Source organism: Calypte anna, chromosome 2 (genome assembly GCF_003957555.1).
Source record: "Calypte anna isolate BGI_N300 chromosome 2, bCalAnn1_v1.p, whole genome shotgun sequence".
Taxonomy (NCBI): domain Eukaryota; kingdom Metazoa; phylum Chordata; class Aves; order Apodiformes; family Trochilidae; genus Calypte; species Calypte anna.
The window spans coordinates 90421589-90438403 of NC_044245.1; the positions used below are offsets into that span (position 1 = coordinate 90421589).

General features: G+C 41.2%; 1 protein-coding gene across 3 annotated transcripts in view; it reads right to left on the minus strand.

Annotated features, from left to right (window-relative positions):
- STX17 (syntaxin 17) overlaps positions 1-5999 on the minus strand; it is a 32968-nt gene extending 26969 nt beyond the window's left edge. Inside the window, exons 1-2 of one of the 3 annotated variants that reach the window (XM_030446397.1) lie at positions 5807-5999; positions 850-915 (exon numbers count right to left, since the gene is read on the minus strand). The gene's annotated coding sequence lies outside the window, so the exon portion shown is untranslated. Of the gene's footprint in view, positions 1-849; positions 916-5544; positions 5622-5806 lie in introns of those variants that run through there. The other 2 variants (XM_030446396.1, XM_030446399.1) reach the window with 2 other exon arrangements.
- Positions 6000-16815: the final 10816 nt, after the last annotated feature.

Sequence of the window (16815 nt, forward strand, 5' to 3'; positions counted from 1 at the left end):
AACTAATTTTGGAAACCTATCTCCAAGAAAGATTAAGGGCTCCTGAATAAAGATTTGCACCCCAATTGCATTCATCCCCTGCTGAAAACTACAGGTCATCACCTAACAAGGAGTTTAAACAGGTTGCTGAAATATTTGCAGGACTGGTAGGTACATAAGCAGCCTGAATTCTGTTTCCTGCATATGGAGAGAACATAATTTTGCATTTTCAGTTCCCTAGATGGTAGGTACATAGAACTGTGCATACTAACATTCATCTGCAGAGCACATGAATAAAGAAAGATGCCGAATACACACAAGGGGCAAGAAAAAATTATTGTGAGACAATTTTATAGCTTTAATCCAGCATAAACAGAGGGGGTTTTAATGAGATCTTTCTCTAAACTCCCTTTTAAACAAGAATATTAAGTTGAATTGCATACAAGTATAAAAAGGCTTTGCCATGTGTCAGTAAAAGACATGCGCTGGCTTGCTTATACAGAAGTACCTGTACTAAAACAGCAGCTCCATCAGAAGGGTTTCTGTGGTTTTCCTCTTCCAGTAACCAATCTAATTTTAAACAACTAAACCAACACAATTCTGCTGGCGCATAGGAAGCATAGCATAATGTAATAGGAAGATTTTTTTTTAACCTATATTCCCATATTATCAAGCAGTCTTACAAATCCCAAGGCATTTAGTAGTCATAGTCCACTGCCAAACCTTCATATAAACATGTAAGGGGTGGTCTTGAATTCTGGGGGATGTAAATAGAACTTTAACCCTTTTCTGTTGGTTTAGTCTTTCCACCATTCTAAAAATGGTAGCTTAAATGCAAGATGATAGAAAATATTGGTTCATCTATTATACCTTGGTGCCTTCAGTCTCTCTTTTGAAAAAGCCACTTGTATCTCAGAACTGAAGTCCATTTTGAGCCTGGAACAGATTTTTTTTGCCATGAGCGAAAGATAAGAAGCATCCAAACTGCAGTACTTCCTCTTTGAACACATATTTCATTTCCTGACAGTTTATATTCAAATCCAGGAGTTTATGAGCTAGAATTAATTAAAAACTGATTCTTTCAAGATACTTAGTAGCGAGGCCATTTTTTTTTTATACTGAATCATCCTGAAGAAGTGATGACACAAATCATTCAAACTCATCATGCAACATAAACTCTAGGAAACCCACAGCTCATGCTCAGAAAAAACCACACAGATACTAAGATAAATCCATTATAATTTTGTCTTTAATCTTTAATAACATCTAGAGATTGATAAGAGTAAAAACTAGCAGGTTAGATTACCTATAAACTGGACCACTGTGAAATTAGAGTCAATGCAACTAACAGCTGTATGTCTTGAGGAGGCAATCTGAGTAAGCAACACTTTTGAATTCAAAGATTCAGCTGCATGTAGGGCTCTGGATAGTAATTTTCTTCTTAAAAATTCCCAGACAGTAAAATAGCTTTCACAACAGCATCCAACTGTGAGTCTCTTTAAGGTACTGCTACCTGAAATTCACTGCAGAGCAAGTGCAAGAAACTAAGAGAGAAATATGAAAACTCCCTACATTCTCATCAGGTCTCCTGCTTAATGTTCTCTCAAACAGTCAAATGCAAGGTCTTACATTTTAAAAAAAGTTTATATAATATGGTAAATAAAATTAACATTACGAGGTTTTGTCATGACCATATGTTCATTCCAGGTGCAATCTCAAGGAAACCTAAGGTTTTCTTGCATGCTTTATTGGGCTTGTGTCTTCCTAAGTATAATTTTAACTATTAATTCACAAAGCTACAATGCCTGCTTTTTTGATCAATCACAGAATATCACAGAATCATAGAATTGGCTGGGTTGGAAGGGACCTCAGAGATCATCAAGTCCAATCCTTGATCCACTACCTCTGCAGTTACCAGACCATGGCACTGAGTGCCACATTCAGTCTCTTCTTAAATATCTCCAGGCATGGAGAATCTACTACTTCCCGGGGCAGCCCATTCCAATGTCTGATCAAACAGGACATATCAGGTCAGTTTAGGCTGAAAGGGCTTTTCATATGCCATCCAGCACAAGATGAATTAGATGTGGTGGCACAGGTCTTTATCCATTCAAGTCCCAGCACCTCCACAAATGGATGATCCACACACTCACTAGATGCTTCCTTCAGTATTTGATCATTTTCCATGTTAAAAAAAAAACCAACAAAAAAAAACTTCCTTATAGCTCAATCAGTTTATGTCCATTGCCTCTCATCTCACTCTCATGCACACCCAAGATGTGCCTGGCTCTGTACGTTCCCACCCACAGCAGTAGATCTCCTGTTACTTCACCTTCTCTTAAGGCCTCCTCCACCTCTCTGTTGCTCCTTCTATACCATGTGCTGCAGCCCTCCAACCACCCTGCTAGTCTGACGGGTGCCAGAACAGAAGGGAAGAGTCACTCCCTCAACCTGCTGTCCCTCAGCTGCATTTACTAACACAGCCCTCAAAGAGGTTTGTCCTTCACTGCAACAGCAGACTCAGACTTGAATTCAGCATGTGATCCACCACAAGACACAGATCTTCTTCTGCATGGCTGCTCTCCTTCAAGTCTTCCCACAGCCTATTCTAATCCTCAGACTATTCCATTCCAGACTCTGGGCTTTCTTGTTGCTTTTGCTGTATTTCTGAGGTTCCTGTCAGCCCACTTCTGGATCCTACACAGTCCTGCCTATCGTTCACTCTCCTCAGACAAGTAAAAAACACTGCTCTCAACATCAGATTTTTGAGAAGATAATTTTGACACTGTGCTTGGGATCTGAACTGCAGTCAGCACGTACACAAACCTTCAGAAGGTCTGAGACCTCCTTCAGGGGGAGCCATTCAGACACCACACAGATTTCTGTACAGGACCATCAATTCACTAGAAGCTTGGGCAGCTATTGCTGCAGACATCTACCAAATGCCAAGCACAAAAAAATCTCAAGTTCTCTGAGATTGATTCTCTGACACAACTGATTCTCTAAAAGAAATTCAAGTTTGACCAAAAAGTCCTAGAGAATACCGTATCTTCAAATCAGTAATTAAAATACTTAGATAAAACCATTTGTAATTAACTGTCCCATAACACATACACTGTACAAGATACTTTGTCAAAGAAATAAATTAAAGAATCTTGTATTTTCAAATGCTGATGCTACAGGCCTGTCAGAGGTCATCTTCTAAGTAAAATAATTGCAATTTAACGTTCAAAATTCATGCCCGAAAATTCAATTATATTTAAGTGACAGAAATAACCAGAAGTGATCAAACCCAGATGGAGAGTAATTTTCAGTCAGCTGTGTTAATAAAAAAGATGACCAATCCAAAGCACACTGTAGCATCCCTATCAATGTATTAGGTAGTGACAAAAATTTTATATATACATATATATATATACACACATATAAATCTCCTTTTTTAATACTTATGTTTTCTGGATACTGGCCCCAAACTGAAATTGTAATTGTGAAGTAAATGAATAAGAATACCATTAACTTGAATAGCTGCAAGTTTTTTGAAAATCGTCTATGATTCTTACTACCCAAGAGACAGAAAAATTCTTTATCCAGTTTGCTCACCCTGTGTTCTTGAAATTATTCCACTTTTTCTTCCATAAAGGATTAGTCCACATACTCTTGCATTCTTTGCAATACAGTAAAAGAACCTGAGGAGTCACACTGGTTTGACCTTTGCTTTACCAAACAAACAGGTATGTAAAGCAAACAAAATTTTTCAAAAACAGATCACTTCCTCTTTCAGCTTTTGAATGTCCTACCAGCATATACTATCTTATTTCACTGCTTAAACCAAATAATTGTAACAGGTAAAAGAATCTTAAGGCATCCTATGCCCAATGGTAAAAGTGTGAATTTAACTCTGACATTAATGCAAAACCTCCACTTCCTTGGTGGTGGTGCATAGAAAGCAGTCACACAGTTGCAATCAGAAAGTAAGATTCTTCTTCCTGTGTATGGTAACTCACACTAACTTCAGTGCATGCTGTTAATACACATGAAACGTAATGCTCATGAACTTCTGTTAAACTGCCTAGTGTTCTCCATTCAAATGTGCTTGAAAAAATCCACAAGAAACCTGAAGAGTCCTGCTTGCCTATGGAAATGCAACATAACACTCCTGCTTGACTTTAACTCACTTGCTTCACTTTAGACAACTACTGCCACCAGACAAAGAACTTCCAGCACAGATGCCTTGTTTTTAAGGGTTGTAAGGCCAAGAAATTGGGGGGTTTTTTGGTTGGGTTTTATTTTTTCTCAATGTAAATAAAATAAACTAGGATACAGATGCTAAGATATGGAGACTTACAACAGCTTTCTCACTAAGATGACCTGAAACACTGCTGCTTAACAGACACATTGGCCCCAATATTGCAGTGACAAAGAGTATGCACTATGGCTCACCTAGCTGAGCAAGTTCTGTAATCAGTGAGAAACCAACTCCTGTGGCAGGCTACAGCCAAACTGCTCTTGGGGCTAATCGACATCTTTCTCCTTTGGCTGTAAAAGGCACCGAAGGAAAATAGCTTTGTTAGGCTGAAATAAGGCACTGATACCTGTCCCAGCATCTTCACAAGCAACAGGGAACTGCTTAGTGGTATAAAGAGCCACGAGTGCAGATCTCTCACAGAACAGCAGAATCTGCAGCTGTACGGAGCAGGCTGTTGCTCCCAGTGGATCAGTGCCCCCGTGGATCACCGGGCAAGACAAACTTGACCCAAGACGAGAAATCAGAGCAGACCATAAGGCACTTTGCATTGGTTTTAGATGTTTAAGCCAGATGCAGCAGGGCAGAAAACACCTAATGACCAACACGTCGACGTATTTTGAACCGGTGGAGCGAGTCTGTATTGGCCCTACGCCCGCAATAAGCAGCCACAACACAGTCTGACCCACAGTCAGAGTCCCGGTTCTGATTCTTCTGTATTACTGGGCTATGCCTCCAGCTCTCAGGTCTCTGAGGCCCACCCCTCCTGAGTCTCACCCCTCACAGCCAAGGGCTGCATGAGAGTAGAAGCATAAGGATATAGAAAGGTTTAAAGCCTTCTACCCAGGCTTCAAGCAGACTGCACTACTTGCTTTTTTTCCGACATGATTTTAGAAGCTTGGTGAACACGGGGGGTTAAACAATTCACCACACCGTGCTTTAAAAAAAAAAAAAATAAGATAACCCAAGTTGGTGTGGCAGGTTGCAACTCCCTTCAGCTCTCCGCCGGCTTGTCCCTCCCCGCCACTTGACCCGTCCTATCCCCTCTGCCAAGGATCCCCGGGGGCACAAACACCGCCCTGGGACCACTCCACCGCCCTGACCGGCCTTGGGACACCCGGCCGCCCATGGGGAGGGCAGCCGCCCGCCACGATGCCAGGCAGAGGGCCGGCATGTGGAGCGGGCCTGCCAGAGGCAGCGAGACCCGGCCTGCAGCCGCGGCCCGCAAGGCCGAGGTGAGCCGGACGACAGCCCCGCCGCGACCCCCGCTGAGGAGCAAGAACCGGGGGTTAGAGAGGGAATCCGGCGCTCCAGGTTCTTACCGGCCGACTAGGCCCGCAGGAACCAAGCCCAAAACACGGCGACCGACCGCCAGGCCCCGGGCCGGCCTTCCTCTCGCCTCCCTGGTTCGAGAAGCAAAAGCGACAACAGCGGAGCGAGCGTGTGCCCGCCCCGGCCCCAATGCCCGCTCTGCCGCCGGGGCTGACATTGCCCCCTCCCTCCCTTCCTCCTCCCCTCCGCTCCCCGCCGCCCCCAGCCCTGTGCAGGCCCCCCACTCCCTGCCGCTACCCCGCGGCCCCTCACCATGTGGCAGCGGCGGCGGCGGCCGAGACGGAGGACGGCGGCCCGGGGACGCTGGGCGGGAGCCGGCGCATTGGGCTCTCCCTGGGCGGGAAGCGGCCCAACCCCCGCCCGCCTCACGCACACCGCCCCGGCCGCGCTCCAGGCGGTTTTCCTCATGGTTTTTTCCTTCCGTGGCTCTCGGTGAGGGACGGCAGCACAGGGGGTGGGAAGGGTTGGGGCGGAGGAGGAGGAGGAAGAGAAAGAGAAGAGGTCCCGGTAGCGGGGGGCGGGTAGTGACCAACCGGGCGGCTGGGATAAGCGGTCACCGGAGGGGGAAAGTTGTATTTCTTCTTTTGATAAGAGACCCAAAGGTTCCCGCCATCATTTTAAGAACTTTTCGTAAATTTCCCACTACCAGCGTTTTTACTTGCCTTGACAGGAAATTTAGGTAATACCAGACTGCCAAGTGGGACCCTGTAGGGGGCAAATCCTGACCATGCCGTGCCAATGAGGCTCCTTCCTTCCCTCGCCAACCTTCGCTGTTTCTAACAGCGTTCAGAAAATAAGTATCCAACAAGTATTTCTGACGTGTATCTTGAAAGTAAGTGTAACCTGCTTGTGTCTGACACCGATCCCCGGATCCCATCTCAGCCTCAGGCTGTCTGAGTGCAGGGCAGACAGAGCAAAACCTGCAAGGACTGCCTGGCATCACTTCTGGGCTCTTTACCACCTCTGAATAGAAGTGTAAAAACTCTCTGGCCACCTGGCAATATCTGTACAGCAACTATGCCGCTATTAAAATAGAGTATTTTTTTAACAACTCAACAGTATTAATAGAACAGAGTCGAGATCTTTGTAGTGTCAAAGATGCATTTAACTTGATTTTGACATTCTGAACAAGATTTACATTATCTGTCCATCTGTCTGTCATTCCATGCCCTTTTGGCTGGTTCAAATCTAATTCGGAGAAAGTCATTGCAGTCCTATGAATTCTGTGGAAATTAATATGTCACTGAGGAAATACACTGAAATTTGTTTCCTCAGCAGAGGAACAGCAAGCAAAGAAGTCAGCTCTTACACATTCTTGCTAGGAGCAATAAGCCAAGTAATCACTATAAATCTAATAGCCACATTGCATATATATAGTTCCAGATTGCTAGATGGGATTTTCATCAGGCTGAGGGAGAATAAATTGTAGTTATTGTAATTAGGCTATTTAGGGATTAAAGGATCCAAACTCACAGGGTCCAGTGTCTTCATTCTGTTGTTCACAAGGCAGCTGCTGGAATGACAACAGAGTAATGGGGAATGCTGGAGTACTAAAAAGAAAGCTTATGCTGAACGTATGTTTTTAAAAGGGTAAAGAAGCCAGCCTAGCATAGCCAGTTTGACAAGGCTGTGTGGCAGAATCAGGGAAGTGCTAACCTGGGGTACAGTCATTAAATACCAATAATTAAATGTCAGTCAGCACACTGTTACGAAAAAAGATTTTATTAAATGTGCTTGGATTTAAGTTTGGTTTATAAAAATAATAATGTTTACGTAATAACTTCTGTCTGAGTTAGAACAGTATGCTATTCTCTTAGATATGATGAGGAATACAAAATCTACGTAGTTCATAATAAGTGACTCAGCCAGCAGTTCTCAAGAGAACTGTAAATGAAGATTTGTCATAAGCTTGTATTTTTGTGTGGTGTTATTGCTGGCCTGGTACCATTAGAAATGATCGAGACAAAATGCCAAAATACTACTTTGCTGTTTTAAGTAAAGATAAGGGCAGGTCACTTAAACTCCTCTGAACTGCTTTGTAAGATCTCACTTGTAAAATGCTCTTCTGAAGAAGAGTGAAGTTGAAGGTTAAACATTCAAAATAAAGCCTCAAAGCCACACCTGTTATTCAAGAGAGCAAATGGCATGAGGCAACACTAAAAAGAGAACCTGGACACTATGGTATATAGGCAGCTGAACTGAGCTCCCAGAACAAAGCTTTTGCAAAGTGGTGCTCCGAAGCAAAGCCAGAGGAAGCCAGCCTCTTTGTAGCACTGATGAAACCACTATTTAAATAATGCATTCAGTTTGGACATTTACACTTCAAAGGTACATCAGATGTTGGAGAAAGTCCAGAAGAAAGTGATGAAAGCTGTGGAAAATGTGCATTAATGTGAGATATTTTAAAAGCTCAGTCCAATGCAGGGCAAGAGATATCTTTATCCTAAGCAGACTAGTACTTGTCTGAGTTAAAGATGTTTGAGGAGCAGAAGCGTTATCTGGCTTTCAGAAAATTACAACATTCTCACAGTCAACCAAGCAAACAAAAGGATTCTATAAATATGGCATATCTTAATTTGCTATAGGATTTAATTCTCTGTTAATCTGTTTTGAAACAATTCAAAATTAGCATTAAAAAATCAGAGATTTTTTCAAATATGTACCATAGCTCAAGCGTATGTGTGGCAGAGGTTCTGTGTGGTCTGATTTGGAAGTGTTGTGACCACAAGATTACACTTGGCCCTTTATATCCTTAACCTTTATGACTCCAGAAGACCAAGTAGTCCAGTTATCCAGCAGCAAAAGAAAGAATGGGATCCCACAGGTGTTCCCTCAAAGACTTTTATGTGAGTTCTCACAGGAAACATCTGAAGAGCTCCTGGCTCATTTCAGTGTGAACAAGATGATCATGTCCAGTTCTGGTACCATTAGTAATGTGATCTCCCAGGCAACCCAACAATGACCTCAGAGAAGTCCAAATTTCCTCAAGGGAAAAATGACACTGCAAAATGCTACGTCATTCATGGAAAGATCATCAAAGGAACAAGAGTTCCACCTTCAGGTCTGGGAAAATACTACCTCTGATGGCAAAAGATATCTAAGAAAAAAATCTAGCATGAAGATGGGGTTGAGCTTCATGAATTAAAGACAGACTCAGATTTGTATTAGATGTCTGTGGTCAGCTGTGAGTGGTCTCTTAGAGTTCTGATGGCCCTGTGTATTCCTCTGAAGTTACGAGAGAAAATGATCTGTGTCACCAATAATTTAGAAGAAAATCATGAAGACTCCTGGAAAAGCAGACAACTGTTGTATGTCAGACTAGGAAAGGCTTGAAGCAATTCCTTTTTCCACGTGAGGTCATTCATGGTTTTTGAGATACATGGACTTCAGATCAGGATCCAGATGTGCAATTCATTTAACATAATTCTTCCACTTGGTCTTACTGCTCGACCCTCTTCTCGGTGACCTTTCCTTTGCACACAGTCTCAGTTAACATGTGCTGGGGATGGTATTACAGTGAGTGTTGCTCAATAAACACAAAACTGCCCAGATAGTTACATTCTGTTCCCAAAGATATAACTTTTTCCAGTAGAGCATTTCAAAATTCTGTTGTCTTTTTCAGTGCATTGCAGACACAGTGATTTCACTATCAAAAGACTTGTGCTGGCAAGAAGTGATAATAAAGTTTCCATTGTGTCATGGAAAACAACCATTACTGTGTCAAAGTGAACATTGCACTCACTCGCTCAGACAGGGTTGTTCAAAATGAGTTCTGCTTCTAACATACGTCCCTGAAAAAATCAAGCTCTTTCAGTAATTCTTGGCTGAGGTGTGTTCTGTGGAATGTGTGGCAGCATTTTCTGGAATTGTCTTTTGAAATAAGCAAAATGCTGTGAGTTGGTTTGGGGGGAAACCTTTGGGTACTGTTGACAAAAGCTGTGTGGTAGTTTCTTTGCAACTGATGGGATTCTGATCCAGTGCCCTTTCAGTGTAATTTGCTGCAAAACCAGATCAGATTTGGTTGAGGATCATTTGTACAGTATTACAGAAAGTAGGTCTCCCAAGTGGTAATGAAACAGAAGAAGTTATTATACATTAACATATTCACAGGAGCAGTAAGAGAATCACAGAATGACAGAATTGTCACAGTTGGAAAAGACCTCTAAGATCACCATGCCCAACCATCAACATCCTCCACCCCATAAAATTAATAAAATATATTTATCAATATCTGTATCAACCTGCCCACTAGAGCATGTTTTGAAGTGCCTCATCTACACTATATAGATCTAATTTCTGCTTTAGATTGTTTTGTTTGGTTTTGCTCAGCCATTCTTTGTGGACAACTTACTCCATAGCTTTGATAATTGTTGCTGTTTTCCTCTGTGCTTTTTAAATTTCCAATAAATACTTTTTTTTTTTTTTTTGAGATGAAGGAACCAGACAAAACTGCACACAAAATACAAATTTATACAACATTATAATAGTATTTGCTGTTTTGTTATCTATTACTTTGCTAGCACTTCCTAGCATTTGACATAGCTTCTTTTTTTTTTTTTTTTAACTGTGTCTGGGAAGTTTCTCTTCAACTCTCCATTATAACCCCAAAGTCCTGCTTTGGGTGTTAATGGCCAGTTCCATGGCTTGCTAAAAAATGATTGCAAGCAACATAATATATAATGTAATGGTACAAAGGAGTACTTTTACTCATAAGGAAGTGGTTCTTGCAAGGAGGAGTCAGGGACAGTCAGAAGTGTAGAGGAGAAAAAGCTGAGGCATAAGTCAACATCTATTGCTAGAAAGTGTCTGTCATTTCTAATACGTGGTATGCAGCTTTAAATGTAACTGAAACATTATCTGAGAAAGTCATAAAATATCCATTCTCAAATCAGAACCTTCTTTGGCCCTGTGCTGCTTTGTTTCTTTCTCACACATTTTCTGGTGTCCATCAATTTCTCTGTATCTAGGATACCCCTCATGACCTGGATCTTTATAGTGATGCTTGCTGGTATTTTCTTGAAAAGTTTAAGTTGCTTCTTGCAGAAGTCAGACCCTTTTCTCTGAAAGACACAAAATGTGAAGGTAGTGACTCAGAATTAACTCCTTCACTGCCTTCTGCTTCCTGCTAGTTTGTAGATATAATCTAAGCCATGTTGGGGAATGCTGGCATAGGAGAAATGGCTGAGGTTCACATTTTATGTTTAGGTTTCACCATATATTTTTCATCTGATAGACATTTTTACTACAGAGGTGCTCATCAGTACTTCTTGAAAGACAAAATCAATGGTCTGGCATTGAAGATGCAAAGCTGAAGGATATCAGCTCCACTGCCAAGTCAGGTAGAAATTTTTACTACCTCAGAGGCATGTCCTGTGTACACTAATATTGTGAAATGCTCAAGTTCTGTAACAGTAAAGTGGAGATGCTGCATAAACAAAGAGGCACGATCTGAAGAGGCTTAATTCCACAGAAAGGATTGTTTTATAAACAATGTTTGAATCTTACTCTATTTATTTTTAGCATGGCAGTTAGACTGTGAAGCCCAGTCTTACAGAAATAAACCTACTTTTGAGTTTGTCTCAGACAAAGAAAGACTCTAATGCCTATTTTACCTTAAAGAATAATTGAAAGTTTGATTTTCTTGATGAGTGTTTTGGGGTACATATTCATCTGGTTACGTGGAGAATTAGCTGTGCAAGTCCCATTACTGCTAATGCTACTACTAATTCCCTGCACATCACACTGAATATTTACATCTTGTTTAGTATTTAGTTGAGTCATTAAAATATTGGCTTCTCATTCTAGTCATCTGTAATACAAAAAGAAATCATAGACATGTGGAAAAGACAATTTTTAGCTAGAGATGGTTAATGCTATTTAAAAGATAGCATTATTACAATTTGAATTAAACCCTAAGTTGTGACTAAAATGGCTTCATTTCATAGCTCAGAAATTGTAGATTGGATTAATGCTCTGTGGGCAGCAAAATGTAGATTATTTACTTTGTGGGTAAAAGCTCTGGGTGTGAGAGAAACTTCCGAGGGACAGTGGCTTGGTGCTTGAGTGGTACTGAGAGTGAGTTATTTTAGCAGTTTTAAATCTGGTGGCAAATACCACCTGCCTGCAGGATGGATTGCTATCATTTATGAACAGTTCTCTTCACTATCATCTACAGACAGGTAAAACACTGAGGAAAAAAACAAAACCAAAAAACAAACAAACTTCTGTGGGTGTGTGACTGGGTTTGGCAACCTCACACATTGGTTGCATCATTTCACTACCATGACCGGTTTTCATTTTCAGTGTGCCTGACTGTTTCATTCTGAGAGTCATCTCTGAGCTGGACAGCAGTCCCAAAGTGAATAAGATGGAGGGAATAATTAAAGAATAGCTTTTAAAGGTCTCAGGCTTCAAAAAACCCCAAGACAGCATTTCTATGGATTTAAGTGCAAGGTCTTTAGCCTTCTTTTACATGTAGTTGCTTAGGTCTCTTTATCTTTCCTTTAAACTGTAATTCTTGATGTATTCTTGTGAATTTCTTAGGGCTTCATTATGAGTTTTATTGCTTATTACTGACTTGTTCAGCCTCTTGGTATGTCTGGAACAGAGCTATACAGGAATAGTTGTCATCATTTTCCCAAGTGGTACATCAGAGTTTTGGAGTGAGAGGGGATTAAACACCTCAGGAGATAATTACTGTTATTGTCCTTGATTCCTCTTGTGAAAAATTATTAGCTTCCCTTTATTACTCCTCCTTGCTTCTCAAAATCAGGCCTGGGGAGCAAATGGGAATCTGCCATGACTTCCACTTCCCATCAGAAAATTTACAGGTAAGGCCAGAACAAACTTGATGTGGAGGGTGGCTGTGTGTGTTTGGCTGAAAAAAGGTGGGGCAGAAGTTGTGCATTGCCTGGATTTATATACCTGAACAGAGGGGAGAAAGGGCTATAATGAAGGTTAGGAGTGAGTTCAGACTCAATTTATTTTTCTGGCAGACGTGGGAAGAAAATAGCTCAAAGACCAAGACAGAGCAAACAATAAAATTCTACACCGGTGTGTTTTGATCTAATATCGTGTGGCTTAAGCCTCTGGTTTTGGGGATGTGGCCAAGGGGTTTGGTCATATTATAGTTTGGCACTCCTGAAGGTGACTCTCATCACCTGAGCAAGTCAGGCAAAGTTTTGTCTGGAATCTGAAAGTTCCATGTGTTTCTCAGGACTGTTTCAGAGCTGATGACTGAAGAAATTTCCTGAGACCTGTTGAACTTCAACCTTACAGTTCAGGTTAACGGAGTCACAGCAGAGCTTGATGTTCAAGTGCTGTAAACATTTTTCTCTAGACTACTTTAGGCTCCAGTTGCTCTGGAAGGCTTATGCTACATATACATCTACCATTAGAGCATCTTCAAGATACATTTCAGAAGAACCAGTCAGTCCTTCCTGAACTCACTCTACTGTAGCCCTTTGCTCTCTATGACTTCCCTTCCTAGTGACAGGAATGCAAACACTGAGCAGAGAGCTGTTCCACGGGTTCATGCAATATAAATTTCCAGCAGCAGCTCTTTACAGATGGTGAGCCCTATGAAAGAGGCTGCATGGAGATGCAAGCAGAGTAGCACTTGCCTGACCTGTGCTTCCTGTGGATGTCCATTGTCTTTACAGGTGGTTCTGCAAGGGAGCATAAATGGGATTACAGTTTGGCTCTCCATCCTTTGGATGAGGAAAGAGGCTATTAGGAACTGGTAGGATGAGCTTGCTGATGAGAATTCTGGGGTCTGCCTTCTTCCAGCCAACACCCTACATGTATTTTTCATTTTGTAACAATAAATTTTGTTACTGTTTTTACTAATCTGTCATATAATTTCATTTACCAAAGACACTAGGACTGCATATGTTGTAATTTAACACTCGTATTTTATTAATTTAAATTTCTCAGATAACACTCATATTTTATCGAAGTAAGTGGGAAATGTGCCATTGATTTCAATGTCACCAGGATTTTACTAATTTAAGATTAAAAAATGTCCCATTTCAATGTTGACATACTTGAAGTCAGGCAAAGTATCTTAGCATACTTACAAGGCATCAAGTTGTATTTCAGTGTTTAAGTTCCTTTTTTTGCTGTACTCTAGAGTTTGTTACTGTGGCTTTTGTAGTGTTTCTTCCCTAGATTTATGTCCAGTTTCACCACAGCCCTTCAATAGACATTTTCTGCCGAGGCAGTGTTATTTGTCACTAAGTGCAGGTGGGTACAAACTGAATCATCAAGCCACAGTTCTAAAAAAAAGAGAGAAAGGGAAAAAAAATAATAACAAAAAGGTGATCTCTCTGCACAAGGCAATTAATGCTGGGACCTTTACAAAATGGAGAAACCAATTCTTGGGTGATGGGTTGGATATACCTGGACATAAGGAGATTAGCTTTGATACATTACAGGTAGTGCCAATTGAGTGCACCTGAAGGGTTTTGTAGTTTTCCACTACCTGCTACTTCATTTACTGACTTGCAGTGATGAGGAGTGACCATAAAGGCACATACATCAAATAAATTACGTGATAATGTGCACATATGTATTGCATGGAAATTATGAACATACCAGAAGATACCAACTACATACTCTTAGATCTTATGAGAGGAAACAGAAGCATAAAAAGAACAGTGGGATTTCATTGATTGCCTGGCAGTGTGCAAACATCTGTATTGACACTATTTAGCAAAATTACAGTATGTTGTCCAAGATCCAGAGATCATCAGAGGTGCCTGAAGAACCCACAAGCCAGTGTGCTGACTGATATTTTTGTTTCTGATGTAGGTGTTACTGCTGTGATCTGCGACACAGCTGTTCCAGCTGCACTGAAGGATATCAGAGACTGGGCAGGTGCTGGAAACATTGAGGGAGGGATGAATCATCTGCATAGAAAGAAGGGGAATTTTACCACCTAATACTGAAAATGCCCTGACATGGCTTGTGTGTGGAATTTTTACCACGAGCTTCCAGGCTGCAAGCAGAAATAGCACAGCCCAGATTTCTTCAGATTAGAAGGGCAGCTGCCATGGCAAGCTGAGTGTGCAAGGTGAGGTAGAACTGTAGACCTCAAACACAACCAGCCAGGCAAAAGTCTCAGGGCTGAGCTGCCTGGCTTCTGGCATCAGAGCAAGGTTCACCTTCAGCCTTTACTTCAGGAGGCACTGACAGGGCCTTCTTTGCCTTTTCCCACCTGTTCTGAAACACTGAAAAGGTTTTTATCTCTGAAACTTTTTCTCTTTTAAACCTCTACTTTTTGGTTGAAATCACCCAAGTGTTCGAAAGTTCTCAGCAAGGACAGAAGGGACAGAAGCATAGCATAGCACAGCATACAAAAGATTTTTTTGCCTAGAAAACTAGGCCAGAGGAGATATTAAATAAATCTTACAGGTGTTCATGTTACAGGTGGCTCAGGTAGAATAATATGAAGAGGAAAAGGTGTTCTTCAGATTGAAACAAGATGGATTTCTGAGGCAAAACCCTCTACATTTTCATGTAATTAAGGCCTGTATCATAATACTTACACAAGAACACAGAGGGGGAAAGTTCCTTCAGGCATAGAGGATTCTTTTTGGCTTTTTTATCTCCTAACTTCTGAATGCTTGACTAGAACTACATAACTTTTTCAACAACTTTTTTGTGTGCATGTGAAATACATGTATCGAGTACAGCAACTGTTCAAGTGTGAATTTATTTTTAAATAGAACTTACTCCTTGTATTAATATAGGCGCTTTGGAAGTAGAAACTTTTCTATATTATCAGCATCTATCTTTTGAAAAAGAGATGGATATTTTTACCTTGGCAATTCTGGTAGCAAGATAGAGGCAGTTTTACAATAATCTGAATATATTTAAGGTGCGCAATTCATTTTTATACCTAATGAATAACTGTGTGCCTGAGTAGGTGGATGGAAAATAGGAAGCTCTTGGGTTAGATAGAGGGTGAAACATGTAACATTAATGCACATAACATATCTGCTAATATTCTAATACGTTTGATAAAGTCACCCTTAAAATCCATTTTTAATGCATATGATGGCAATCGGTTTTCTTTGAAAACCGTGAATCCAGAGGGTAAAAATAAGTCTATACATTTTAGAAACCAATACAAGTGTTTTATTGAATTAATCCAAAAATTATCTTTCAGTCGTACTTCTTCTGAGGTTCCTGTGGTGCTGCAGGGACAGAGAAAGTGGGGCAGGGTAAAAGGACTGTGGGCTGAACAGGCACTCAAAAAGGGGGCAACACCTGACTTCTTCTGCTCTAAGTGGAGACCAGCACCTTTGGTCTGTGCACAAATGTGTGCACGAATGTCACATGTTTGGCAATTAACAGTAAAACCATGACAAACTGAAGGAAATGGAGAAGCACCTTGTCAAGAGAATACCGTGGGAATGATTCAGAAGCCTGTGTAGACCTGCAGAGAAGTCAGAAGTAGCAGAGAAGTGGGTGAAATTATTGTCTTCTGTCTCATATCCATGCAAAAGGTTGGCCTGCCCCAAAGCATCTGGCAGCCCTGTAATTAAGGGGTAATTAAGGGAGGTCTCATCCAGAGTCAGGCAGCTCCATCAGGATGGTCACTGTCACCGTGGGAGGCTGGGGCCCATCTACACAGATGAGCAGCAGTGGTGGCTACATGGAAGCCAAGCAGCTGGAGAGAGGACTGGAAGCTAAAAAGTTATCCTTTGGGAGGACCTGAAGAGATGTGCTTCTTCCCCTACTGCTGCCATGAAATTTTCTGTATTTCTTAGCCCTTCCTTGGCAAGGATGGCAAGTATGATTCCTATTTTTTTTTCCATAAGAAACATTATGTGCTGGCATATGTGGGCAAGAAAAACTAAGGAACCTTTGGGAATTACTAATATGTTATTACTTTTTTTATCCTTTTCTCCCCACCAATAATAAGGGATCCTTCATTTCTGAGGAACACTTTATCTTGATACAAGTTATCTGGTAGGAAAAGGAACATCACTTGAAAATCACAGGCTACAATTGGTTCTGCATTATTTTACTTGCTTTATATTCCTTTTCTACTGGATAATTTTGATATAAAATGCCAAATAAAAATACCTGTAAATCACTTCCTAAGGGGCCCTGTGGCCTCAGAGCTGACAGCCTTTTCTGACTATGTGCTACACCTTTCAGAGGAACTTCATTCAGCCTATATATCAGCTTCCACTCTATGTTTTATAAAAGGCAAAATCTTTCAATTCAGCATCAATCAATTGCTGCATATT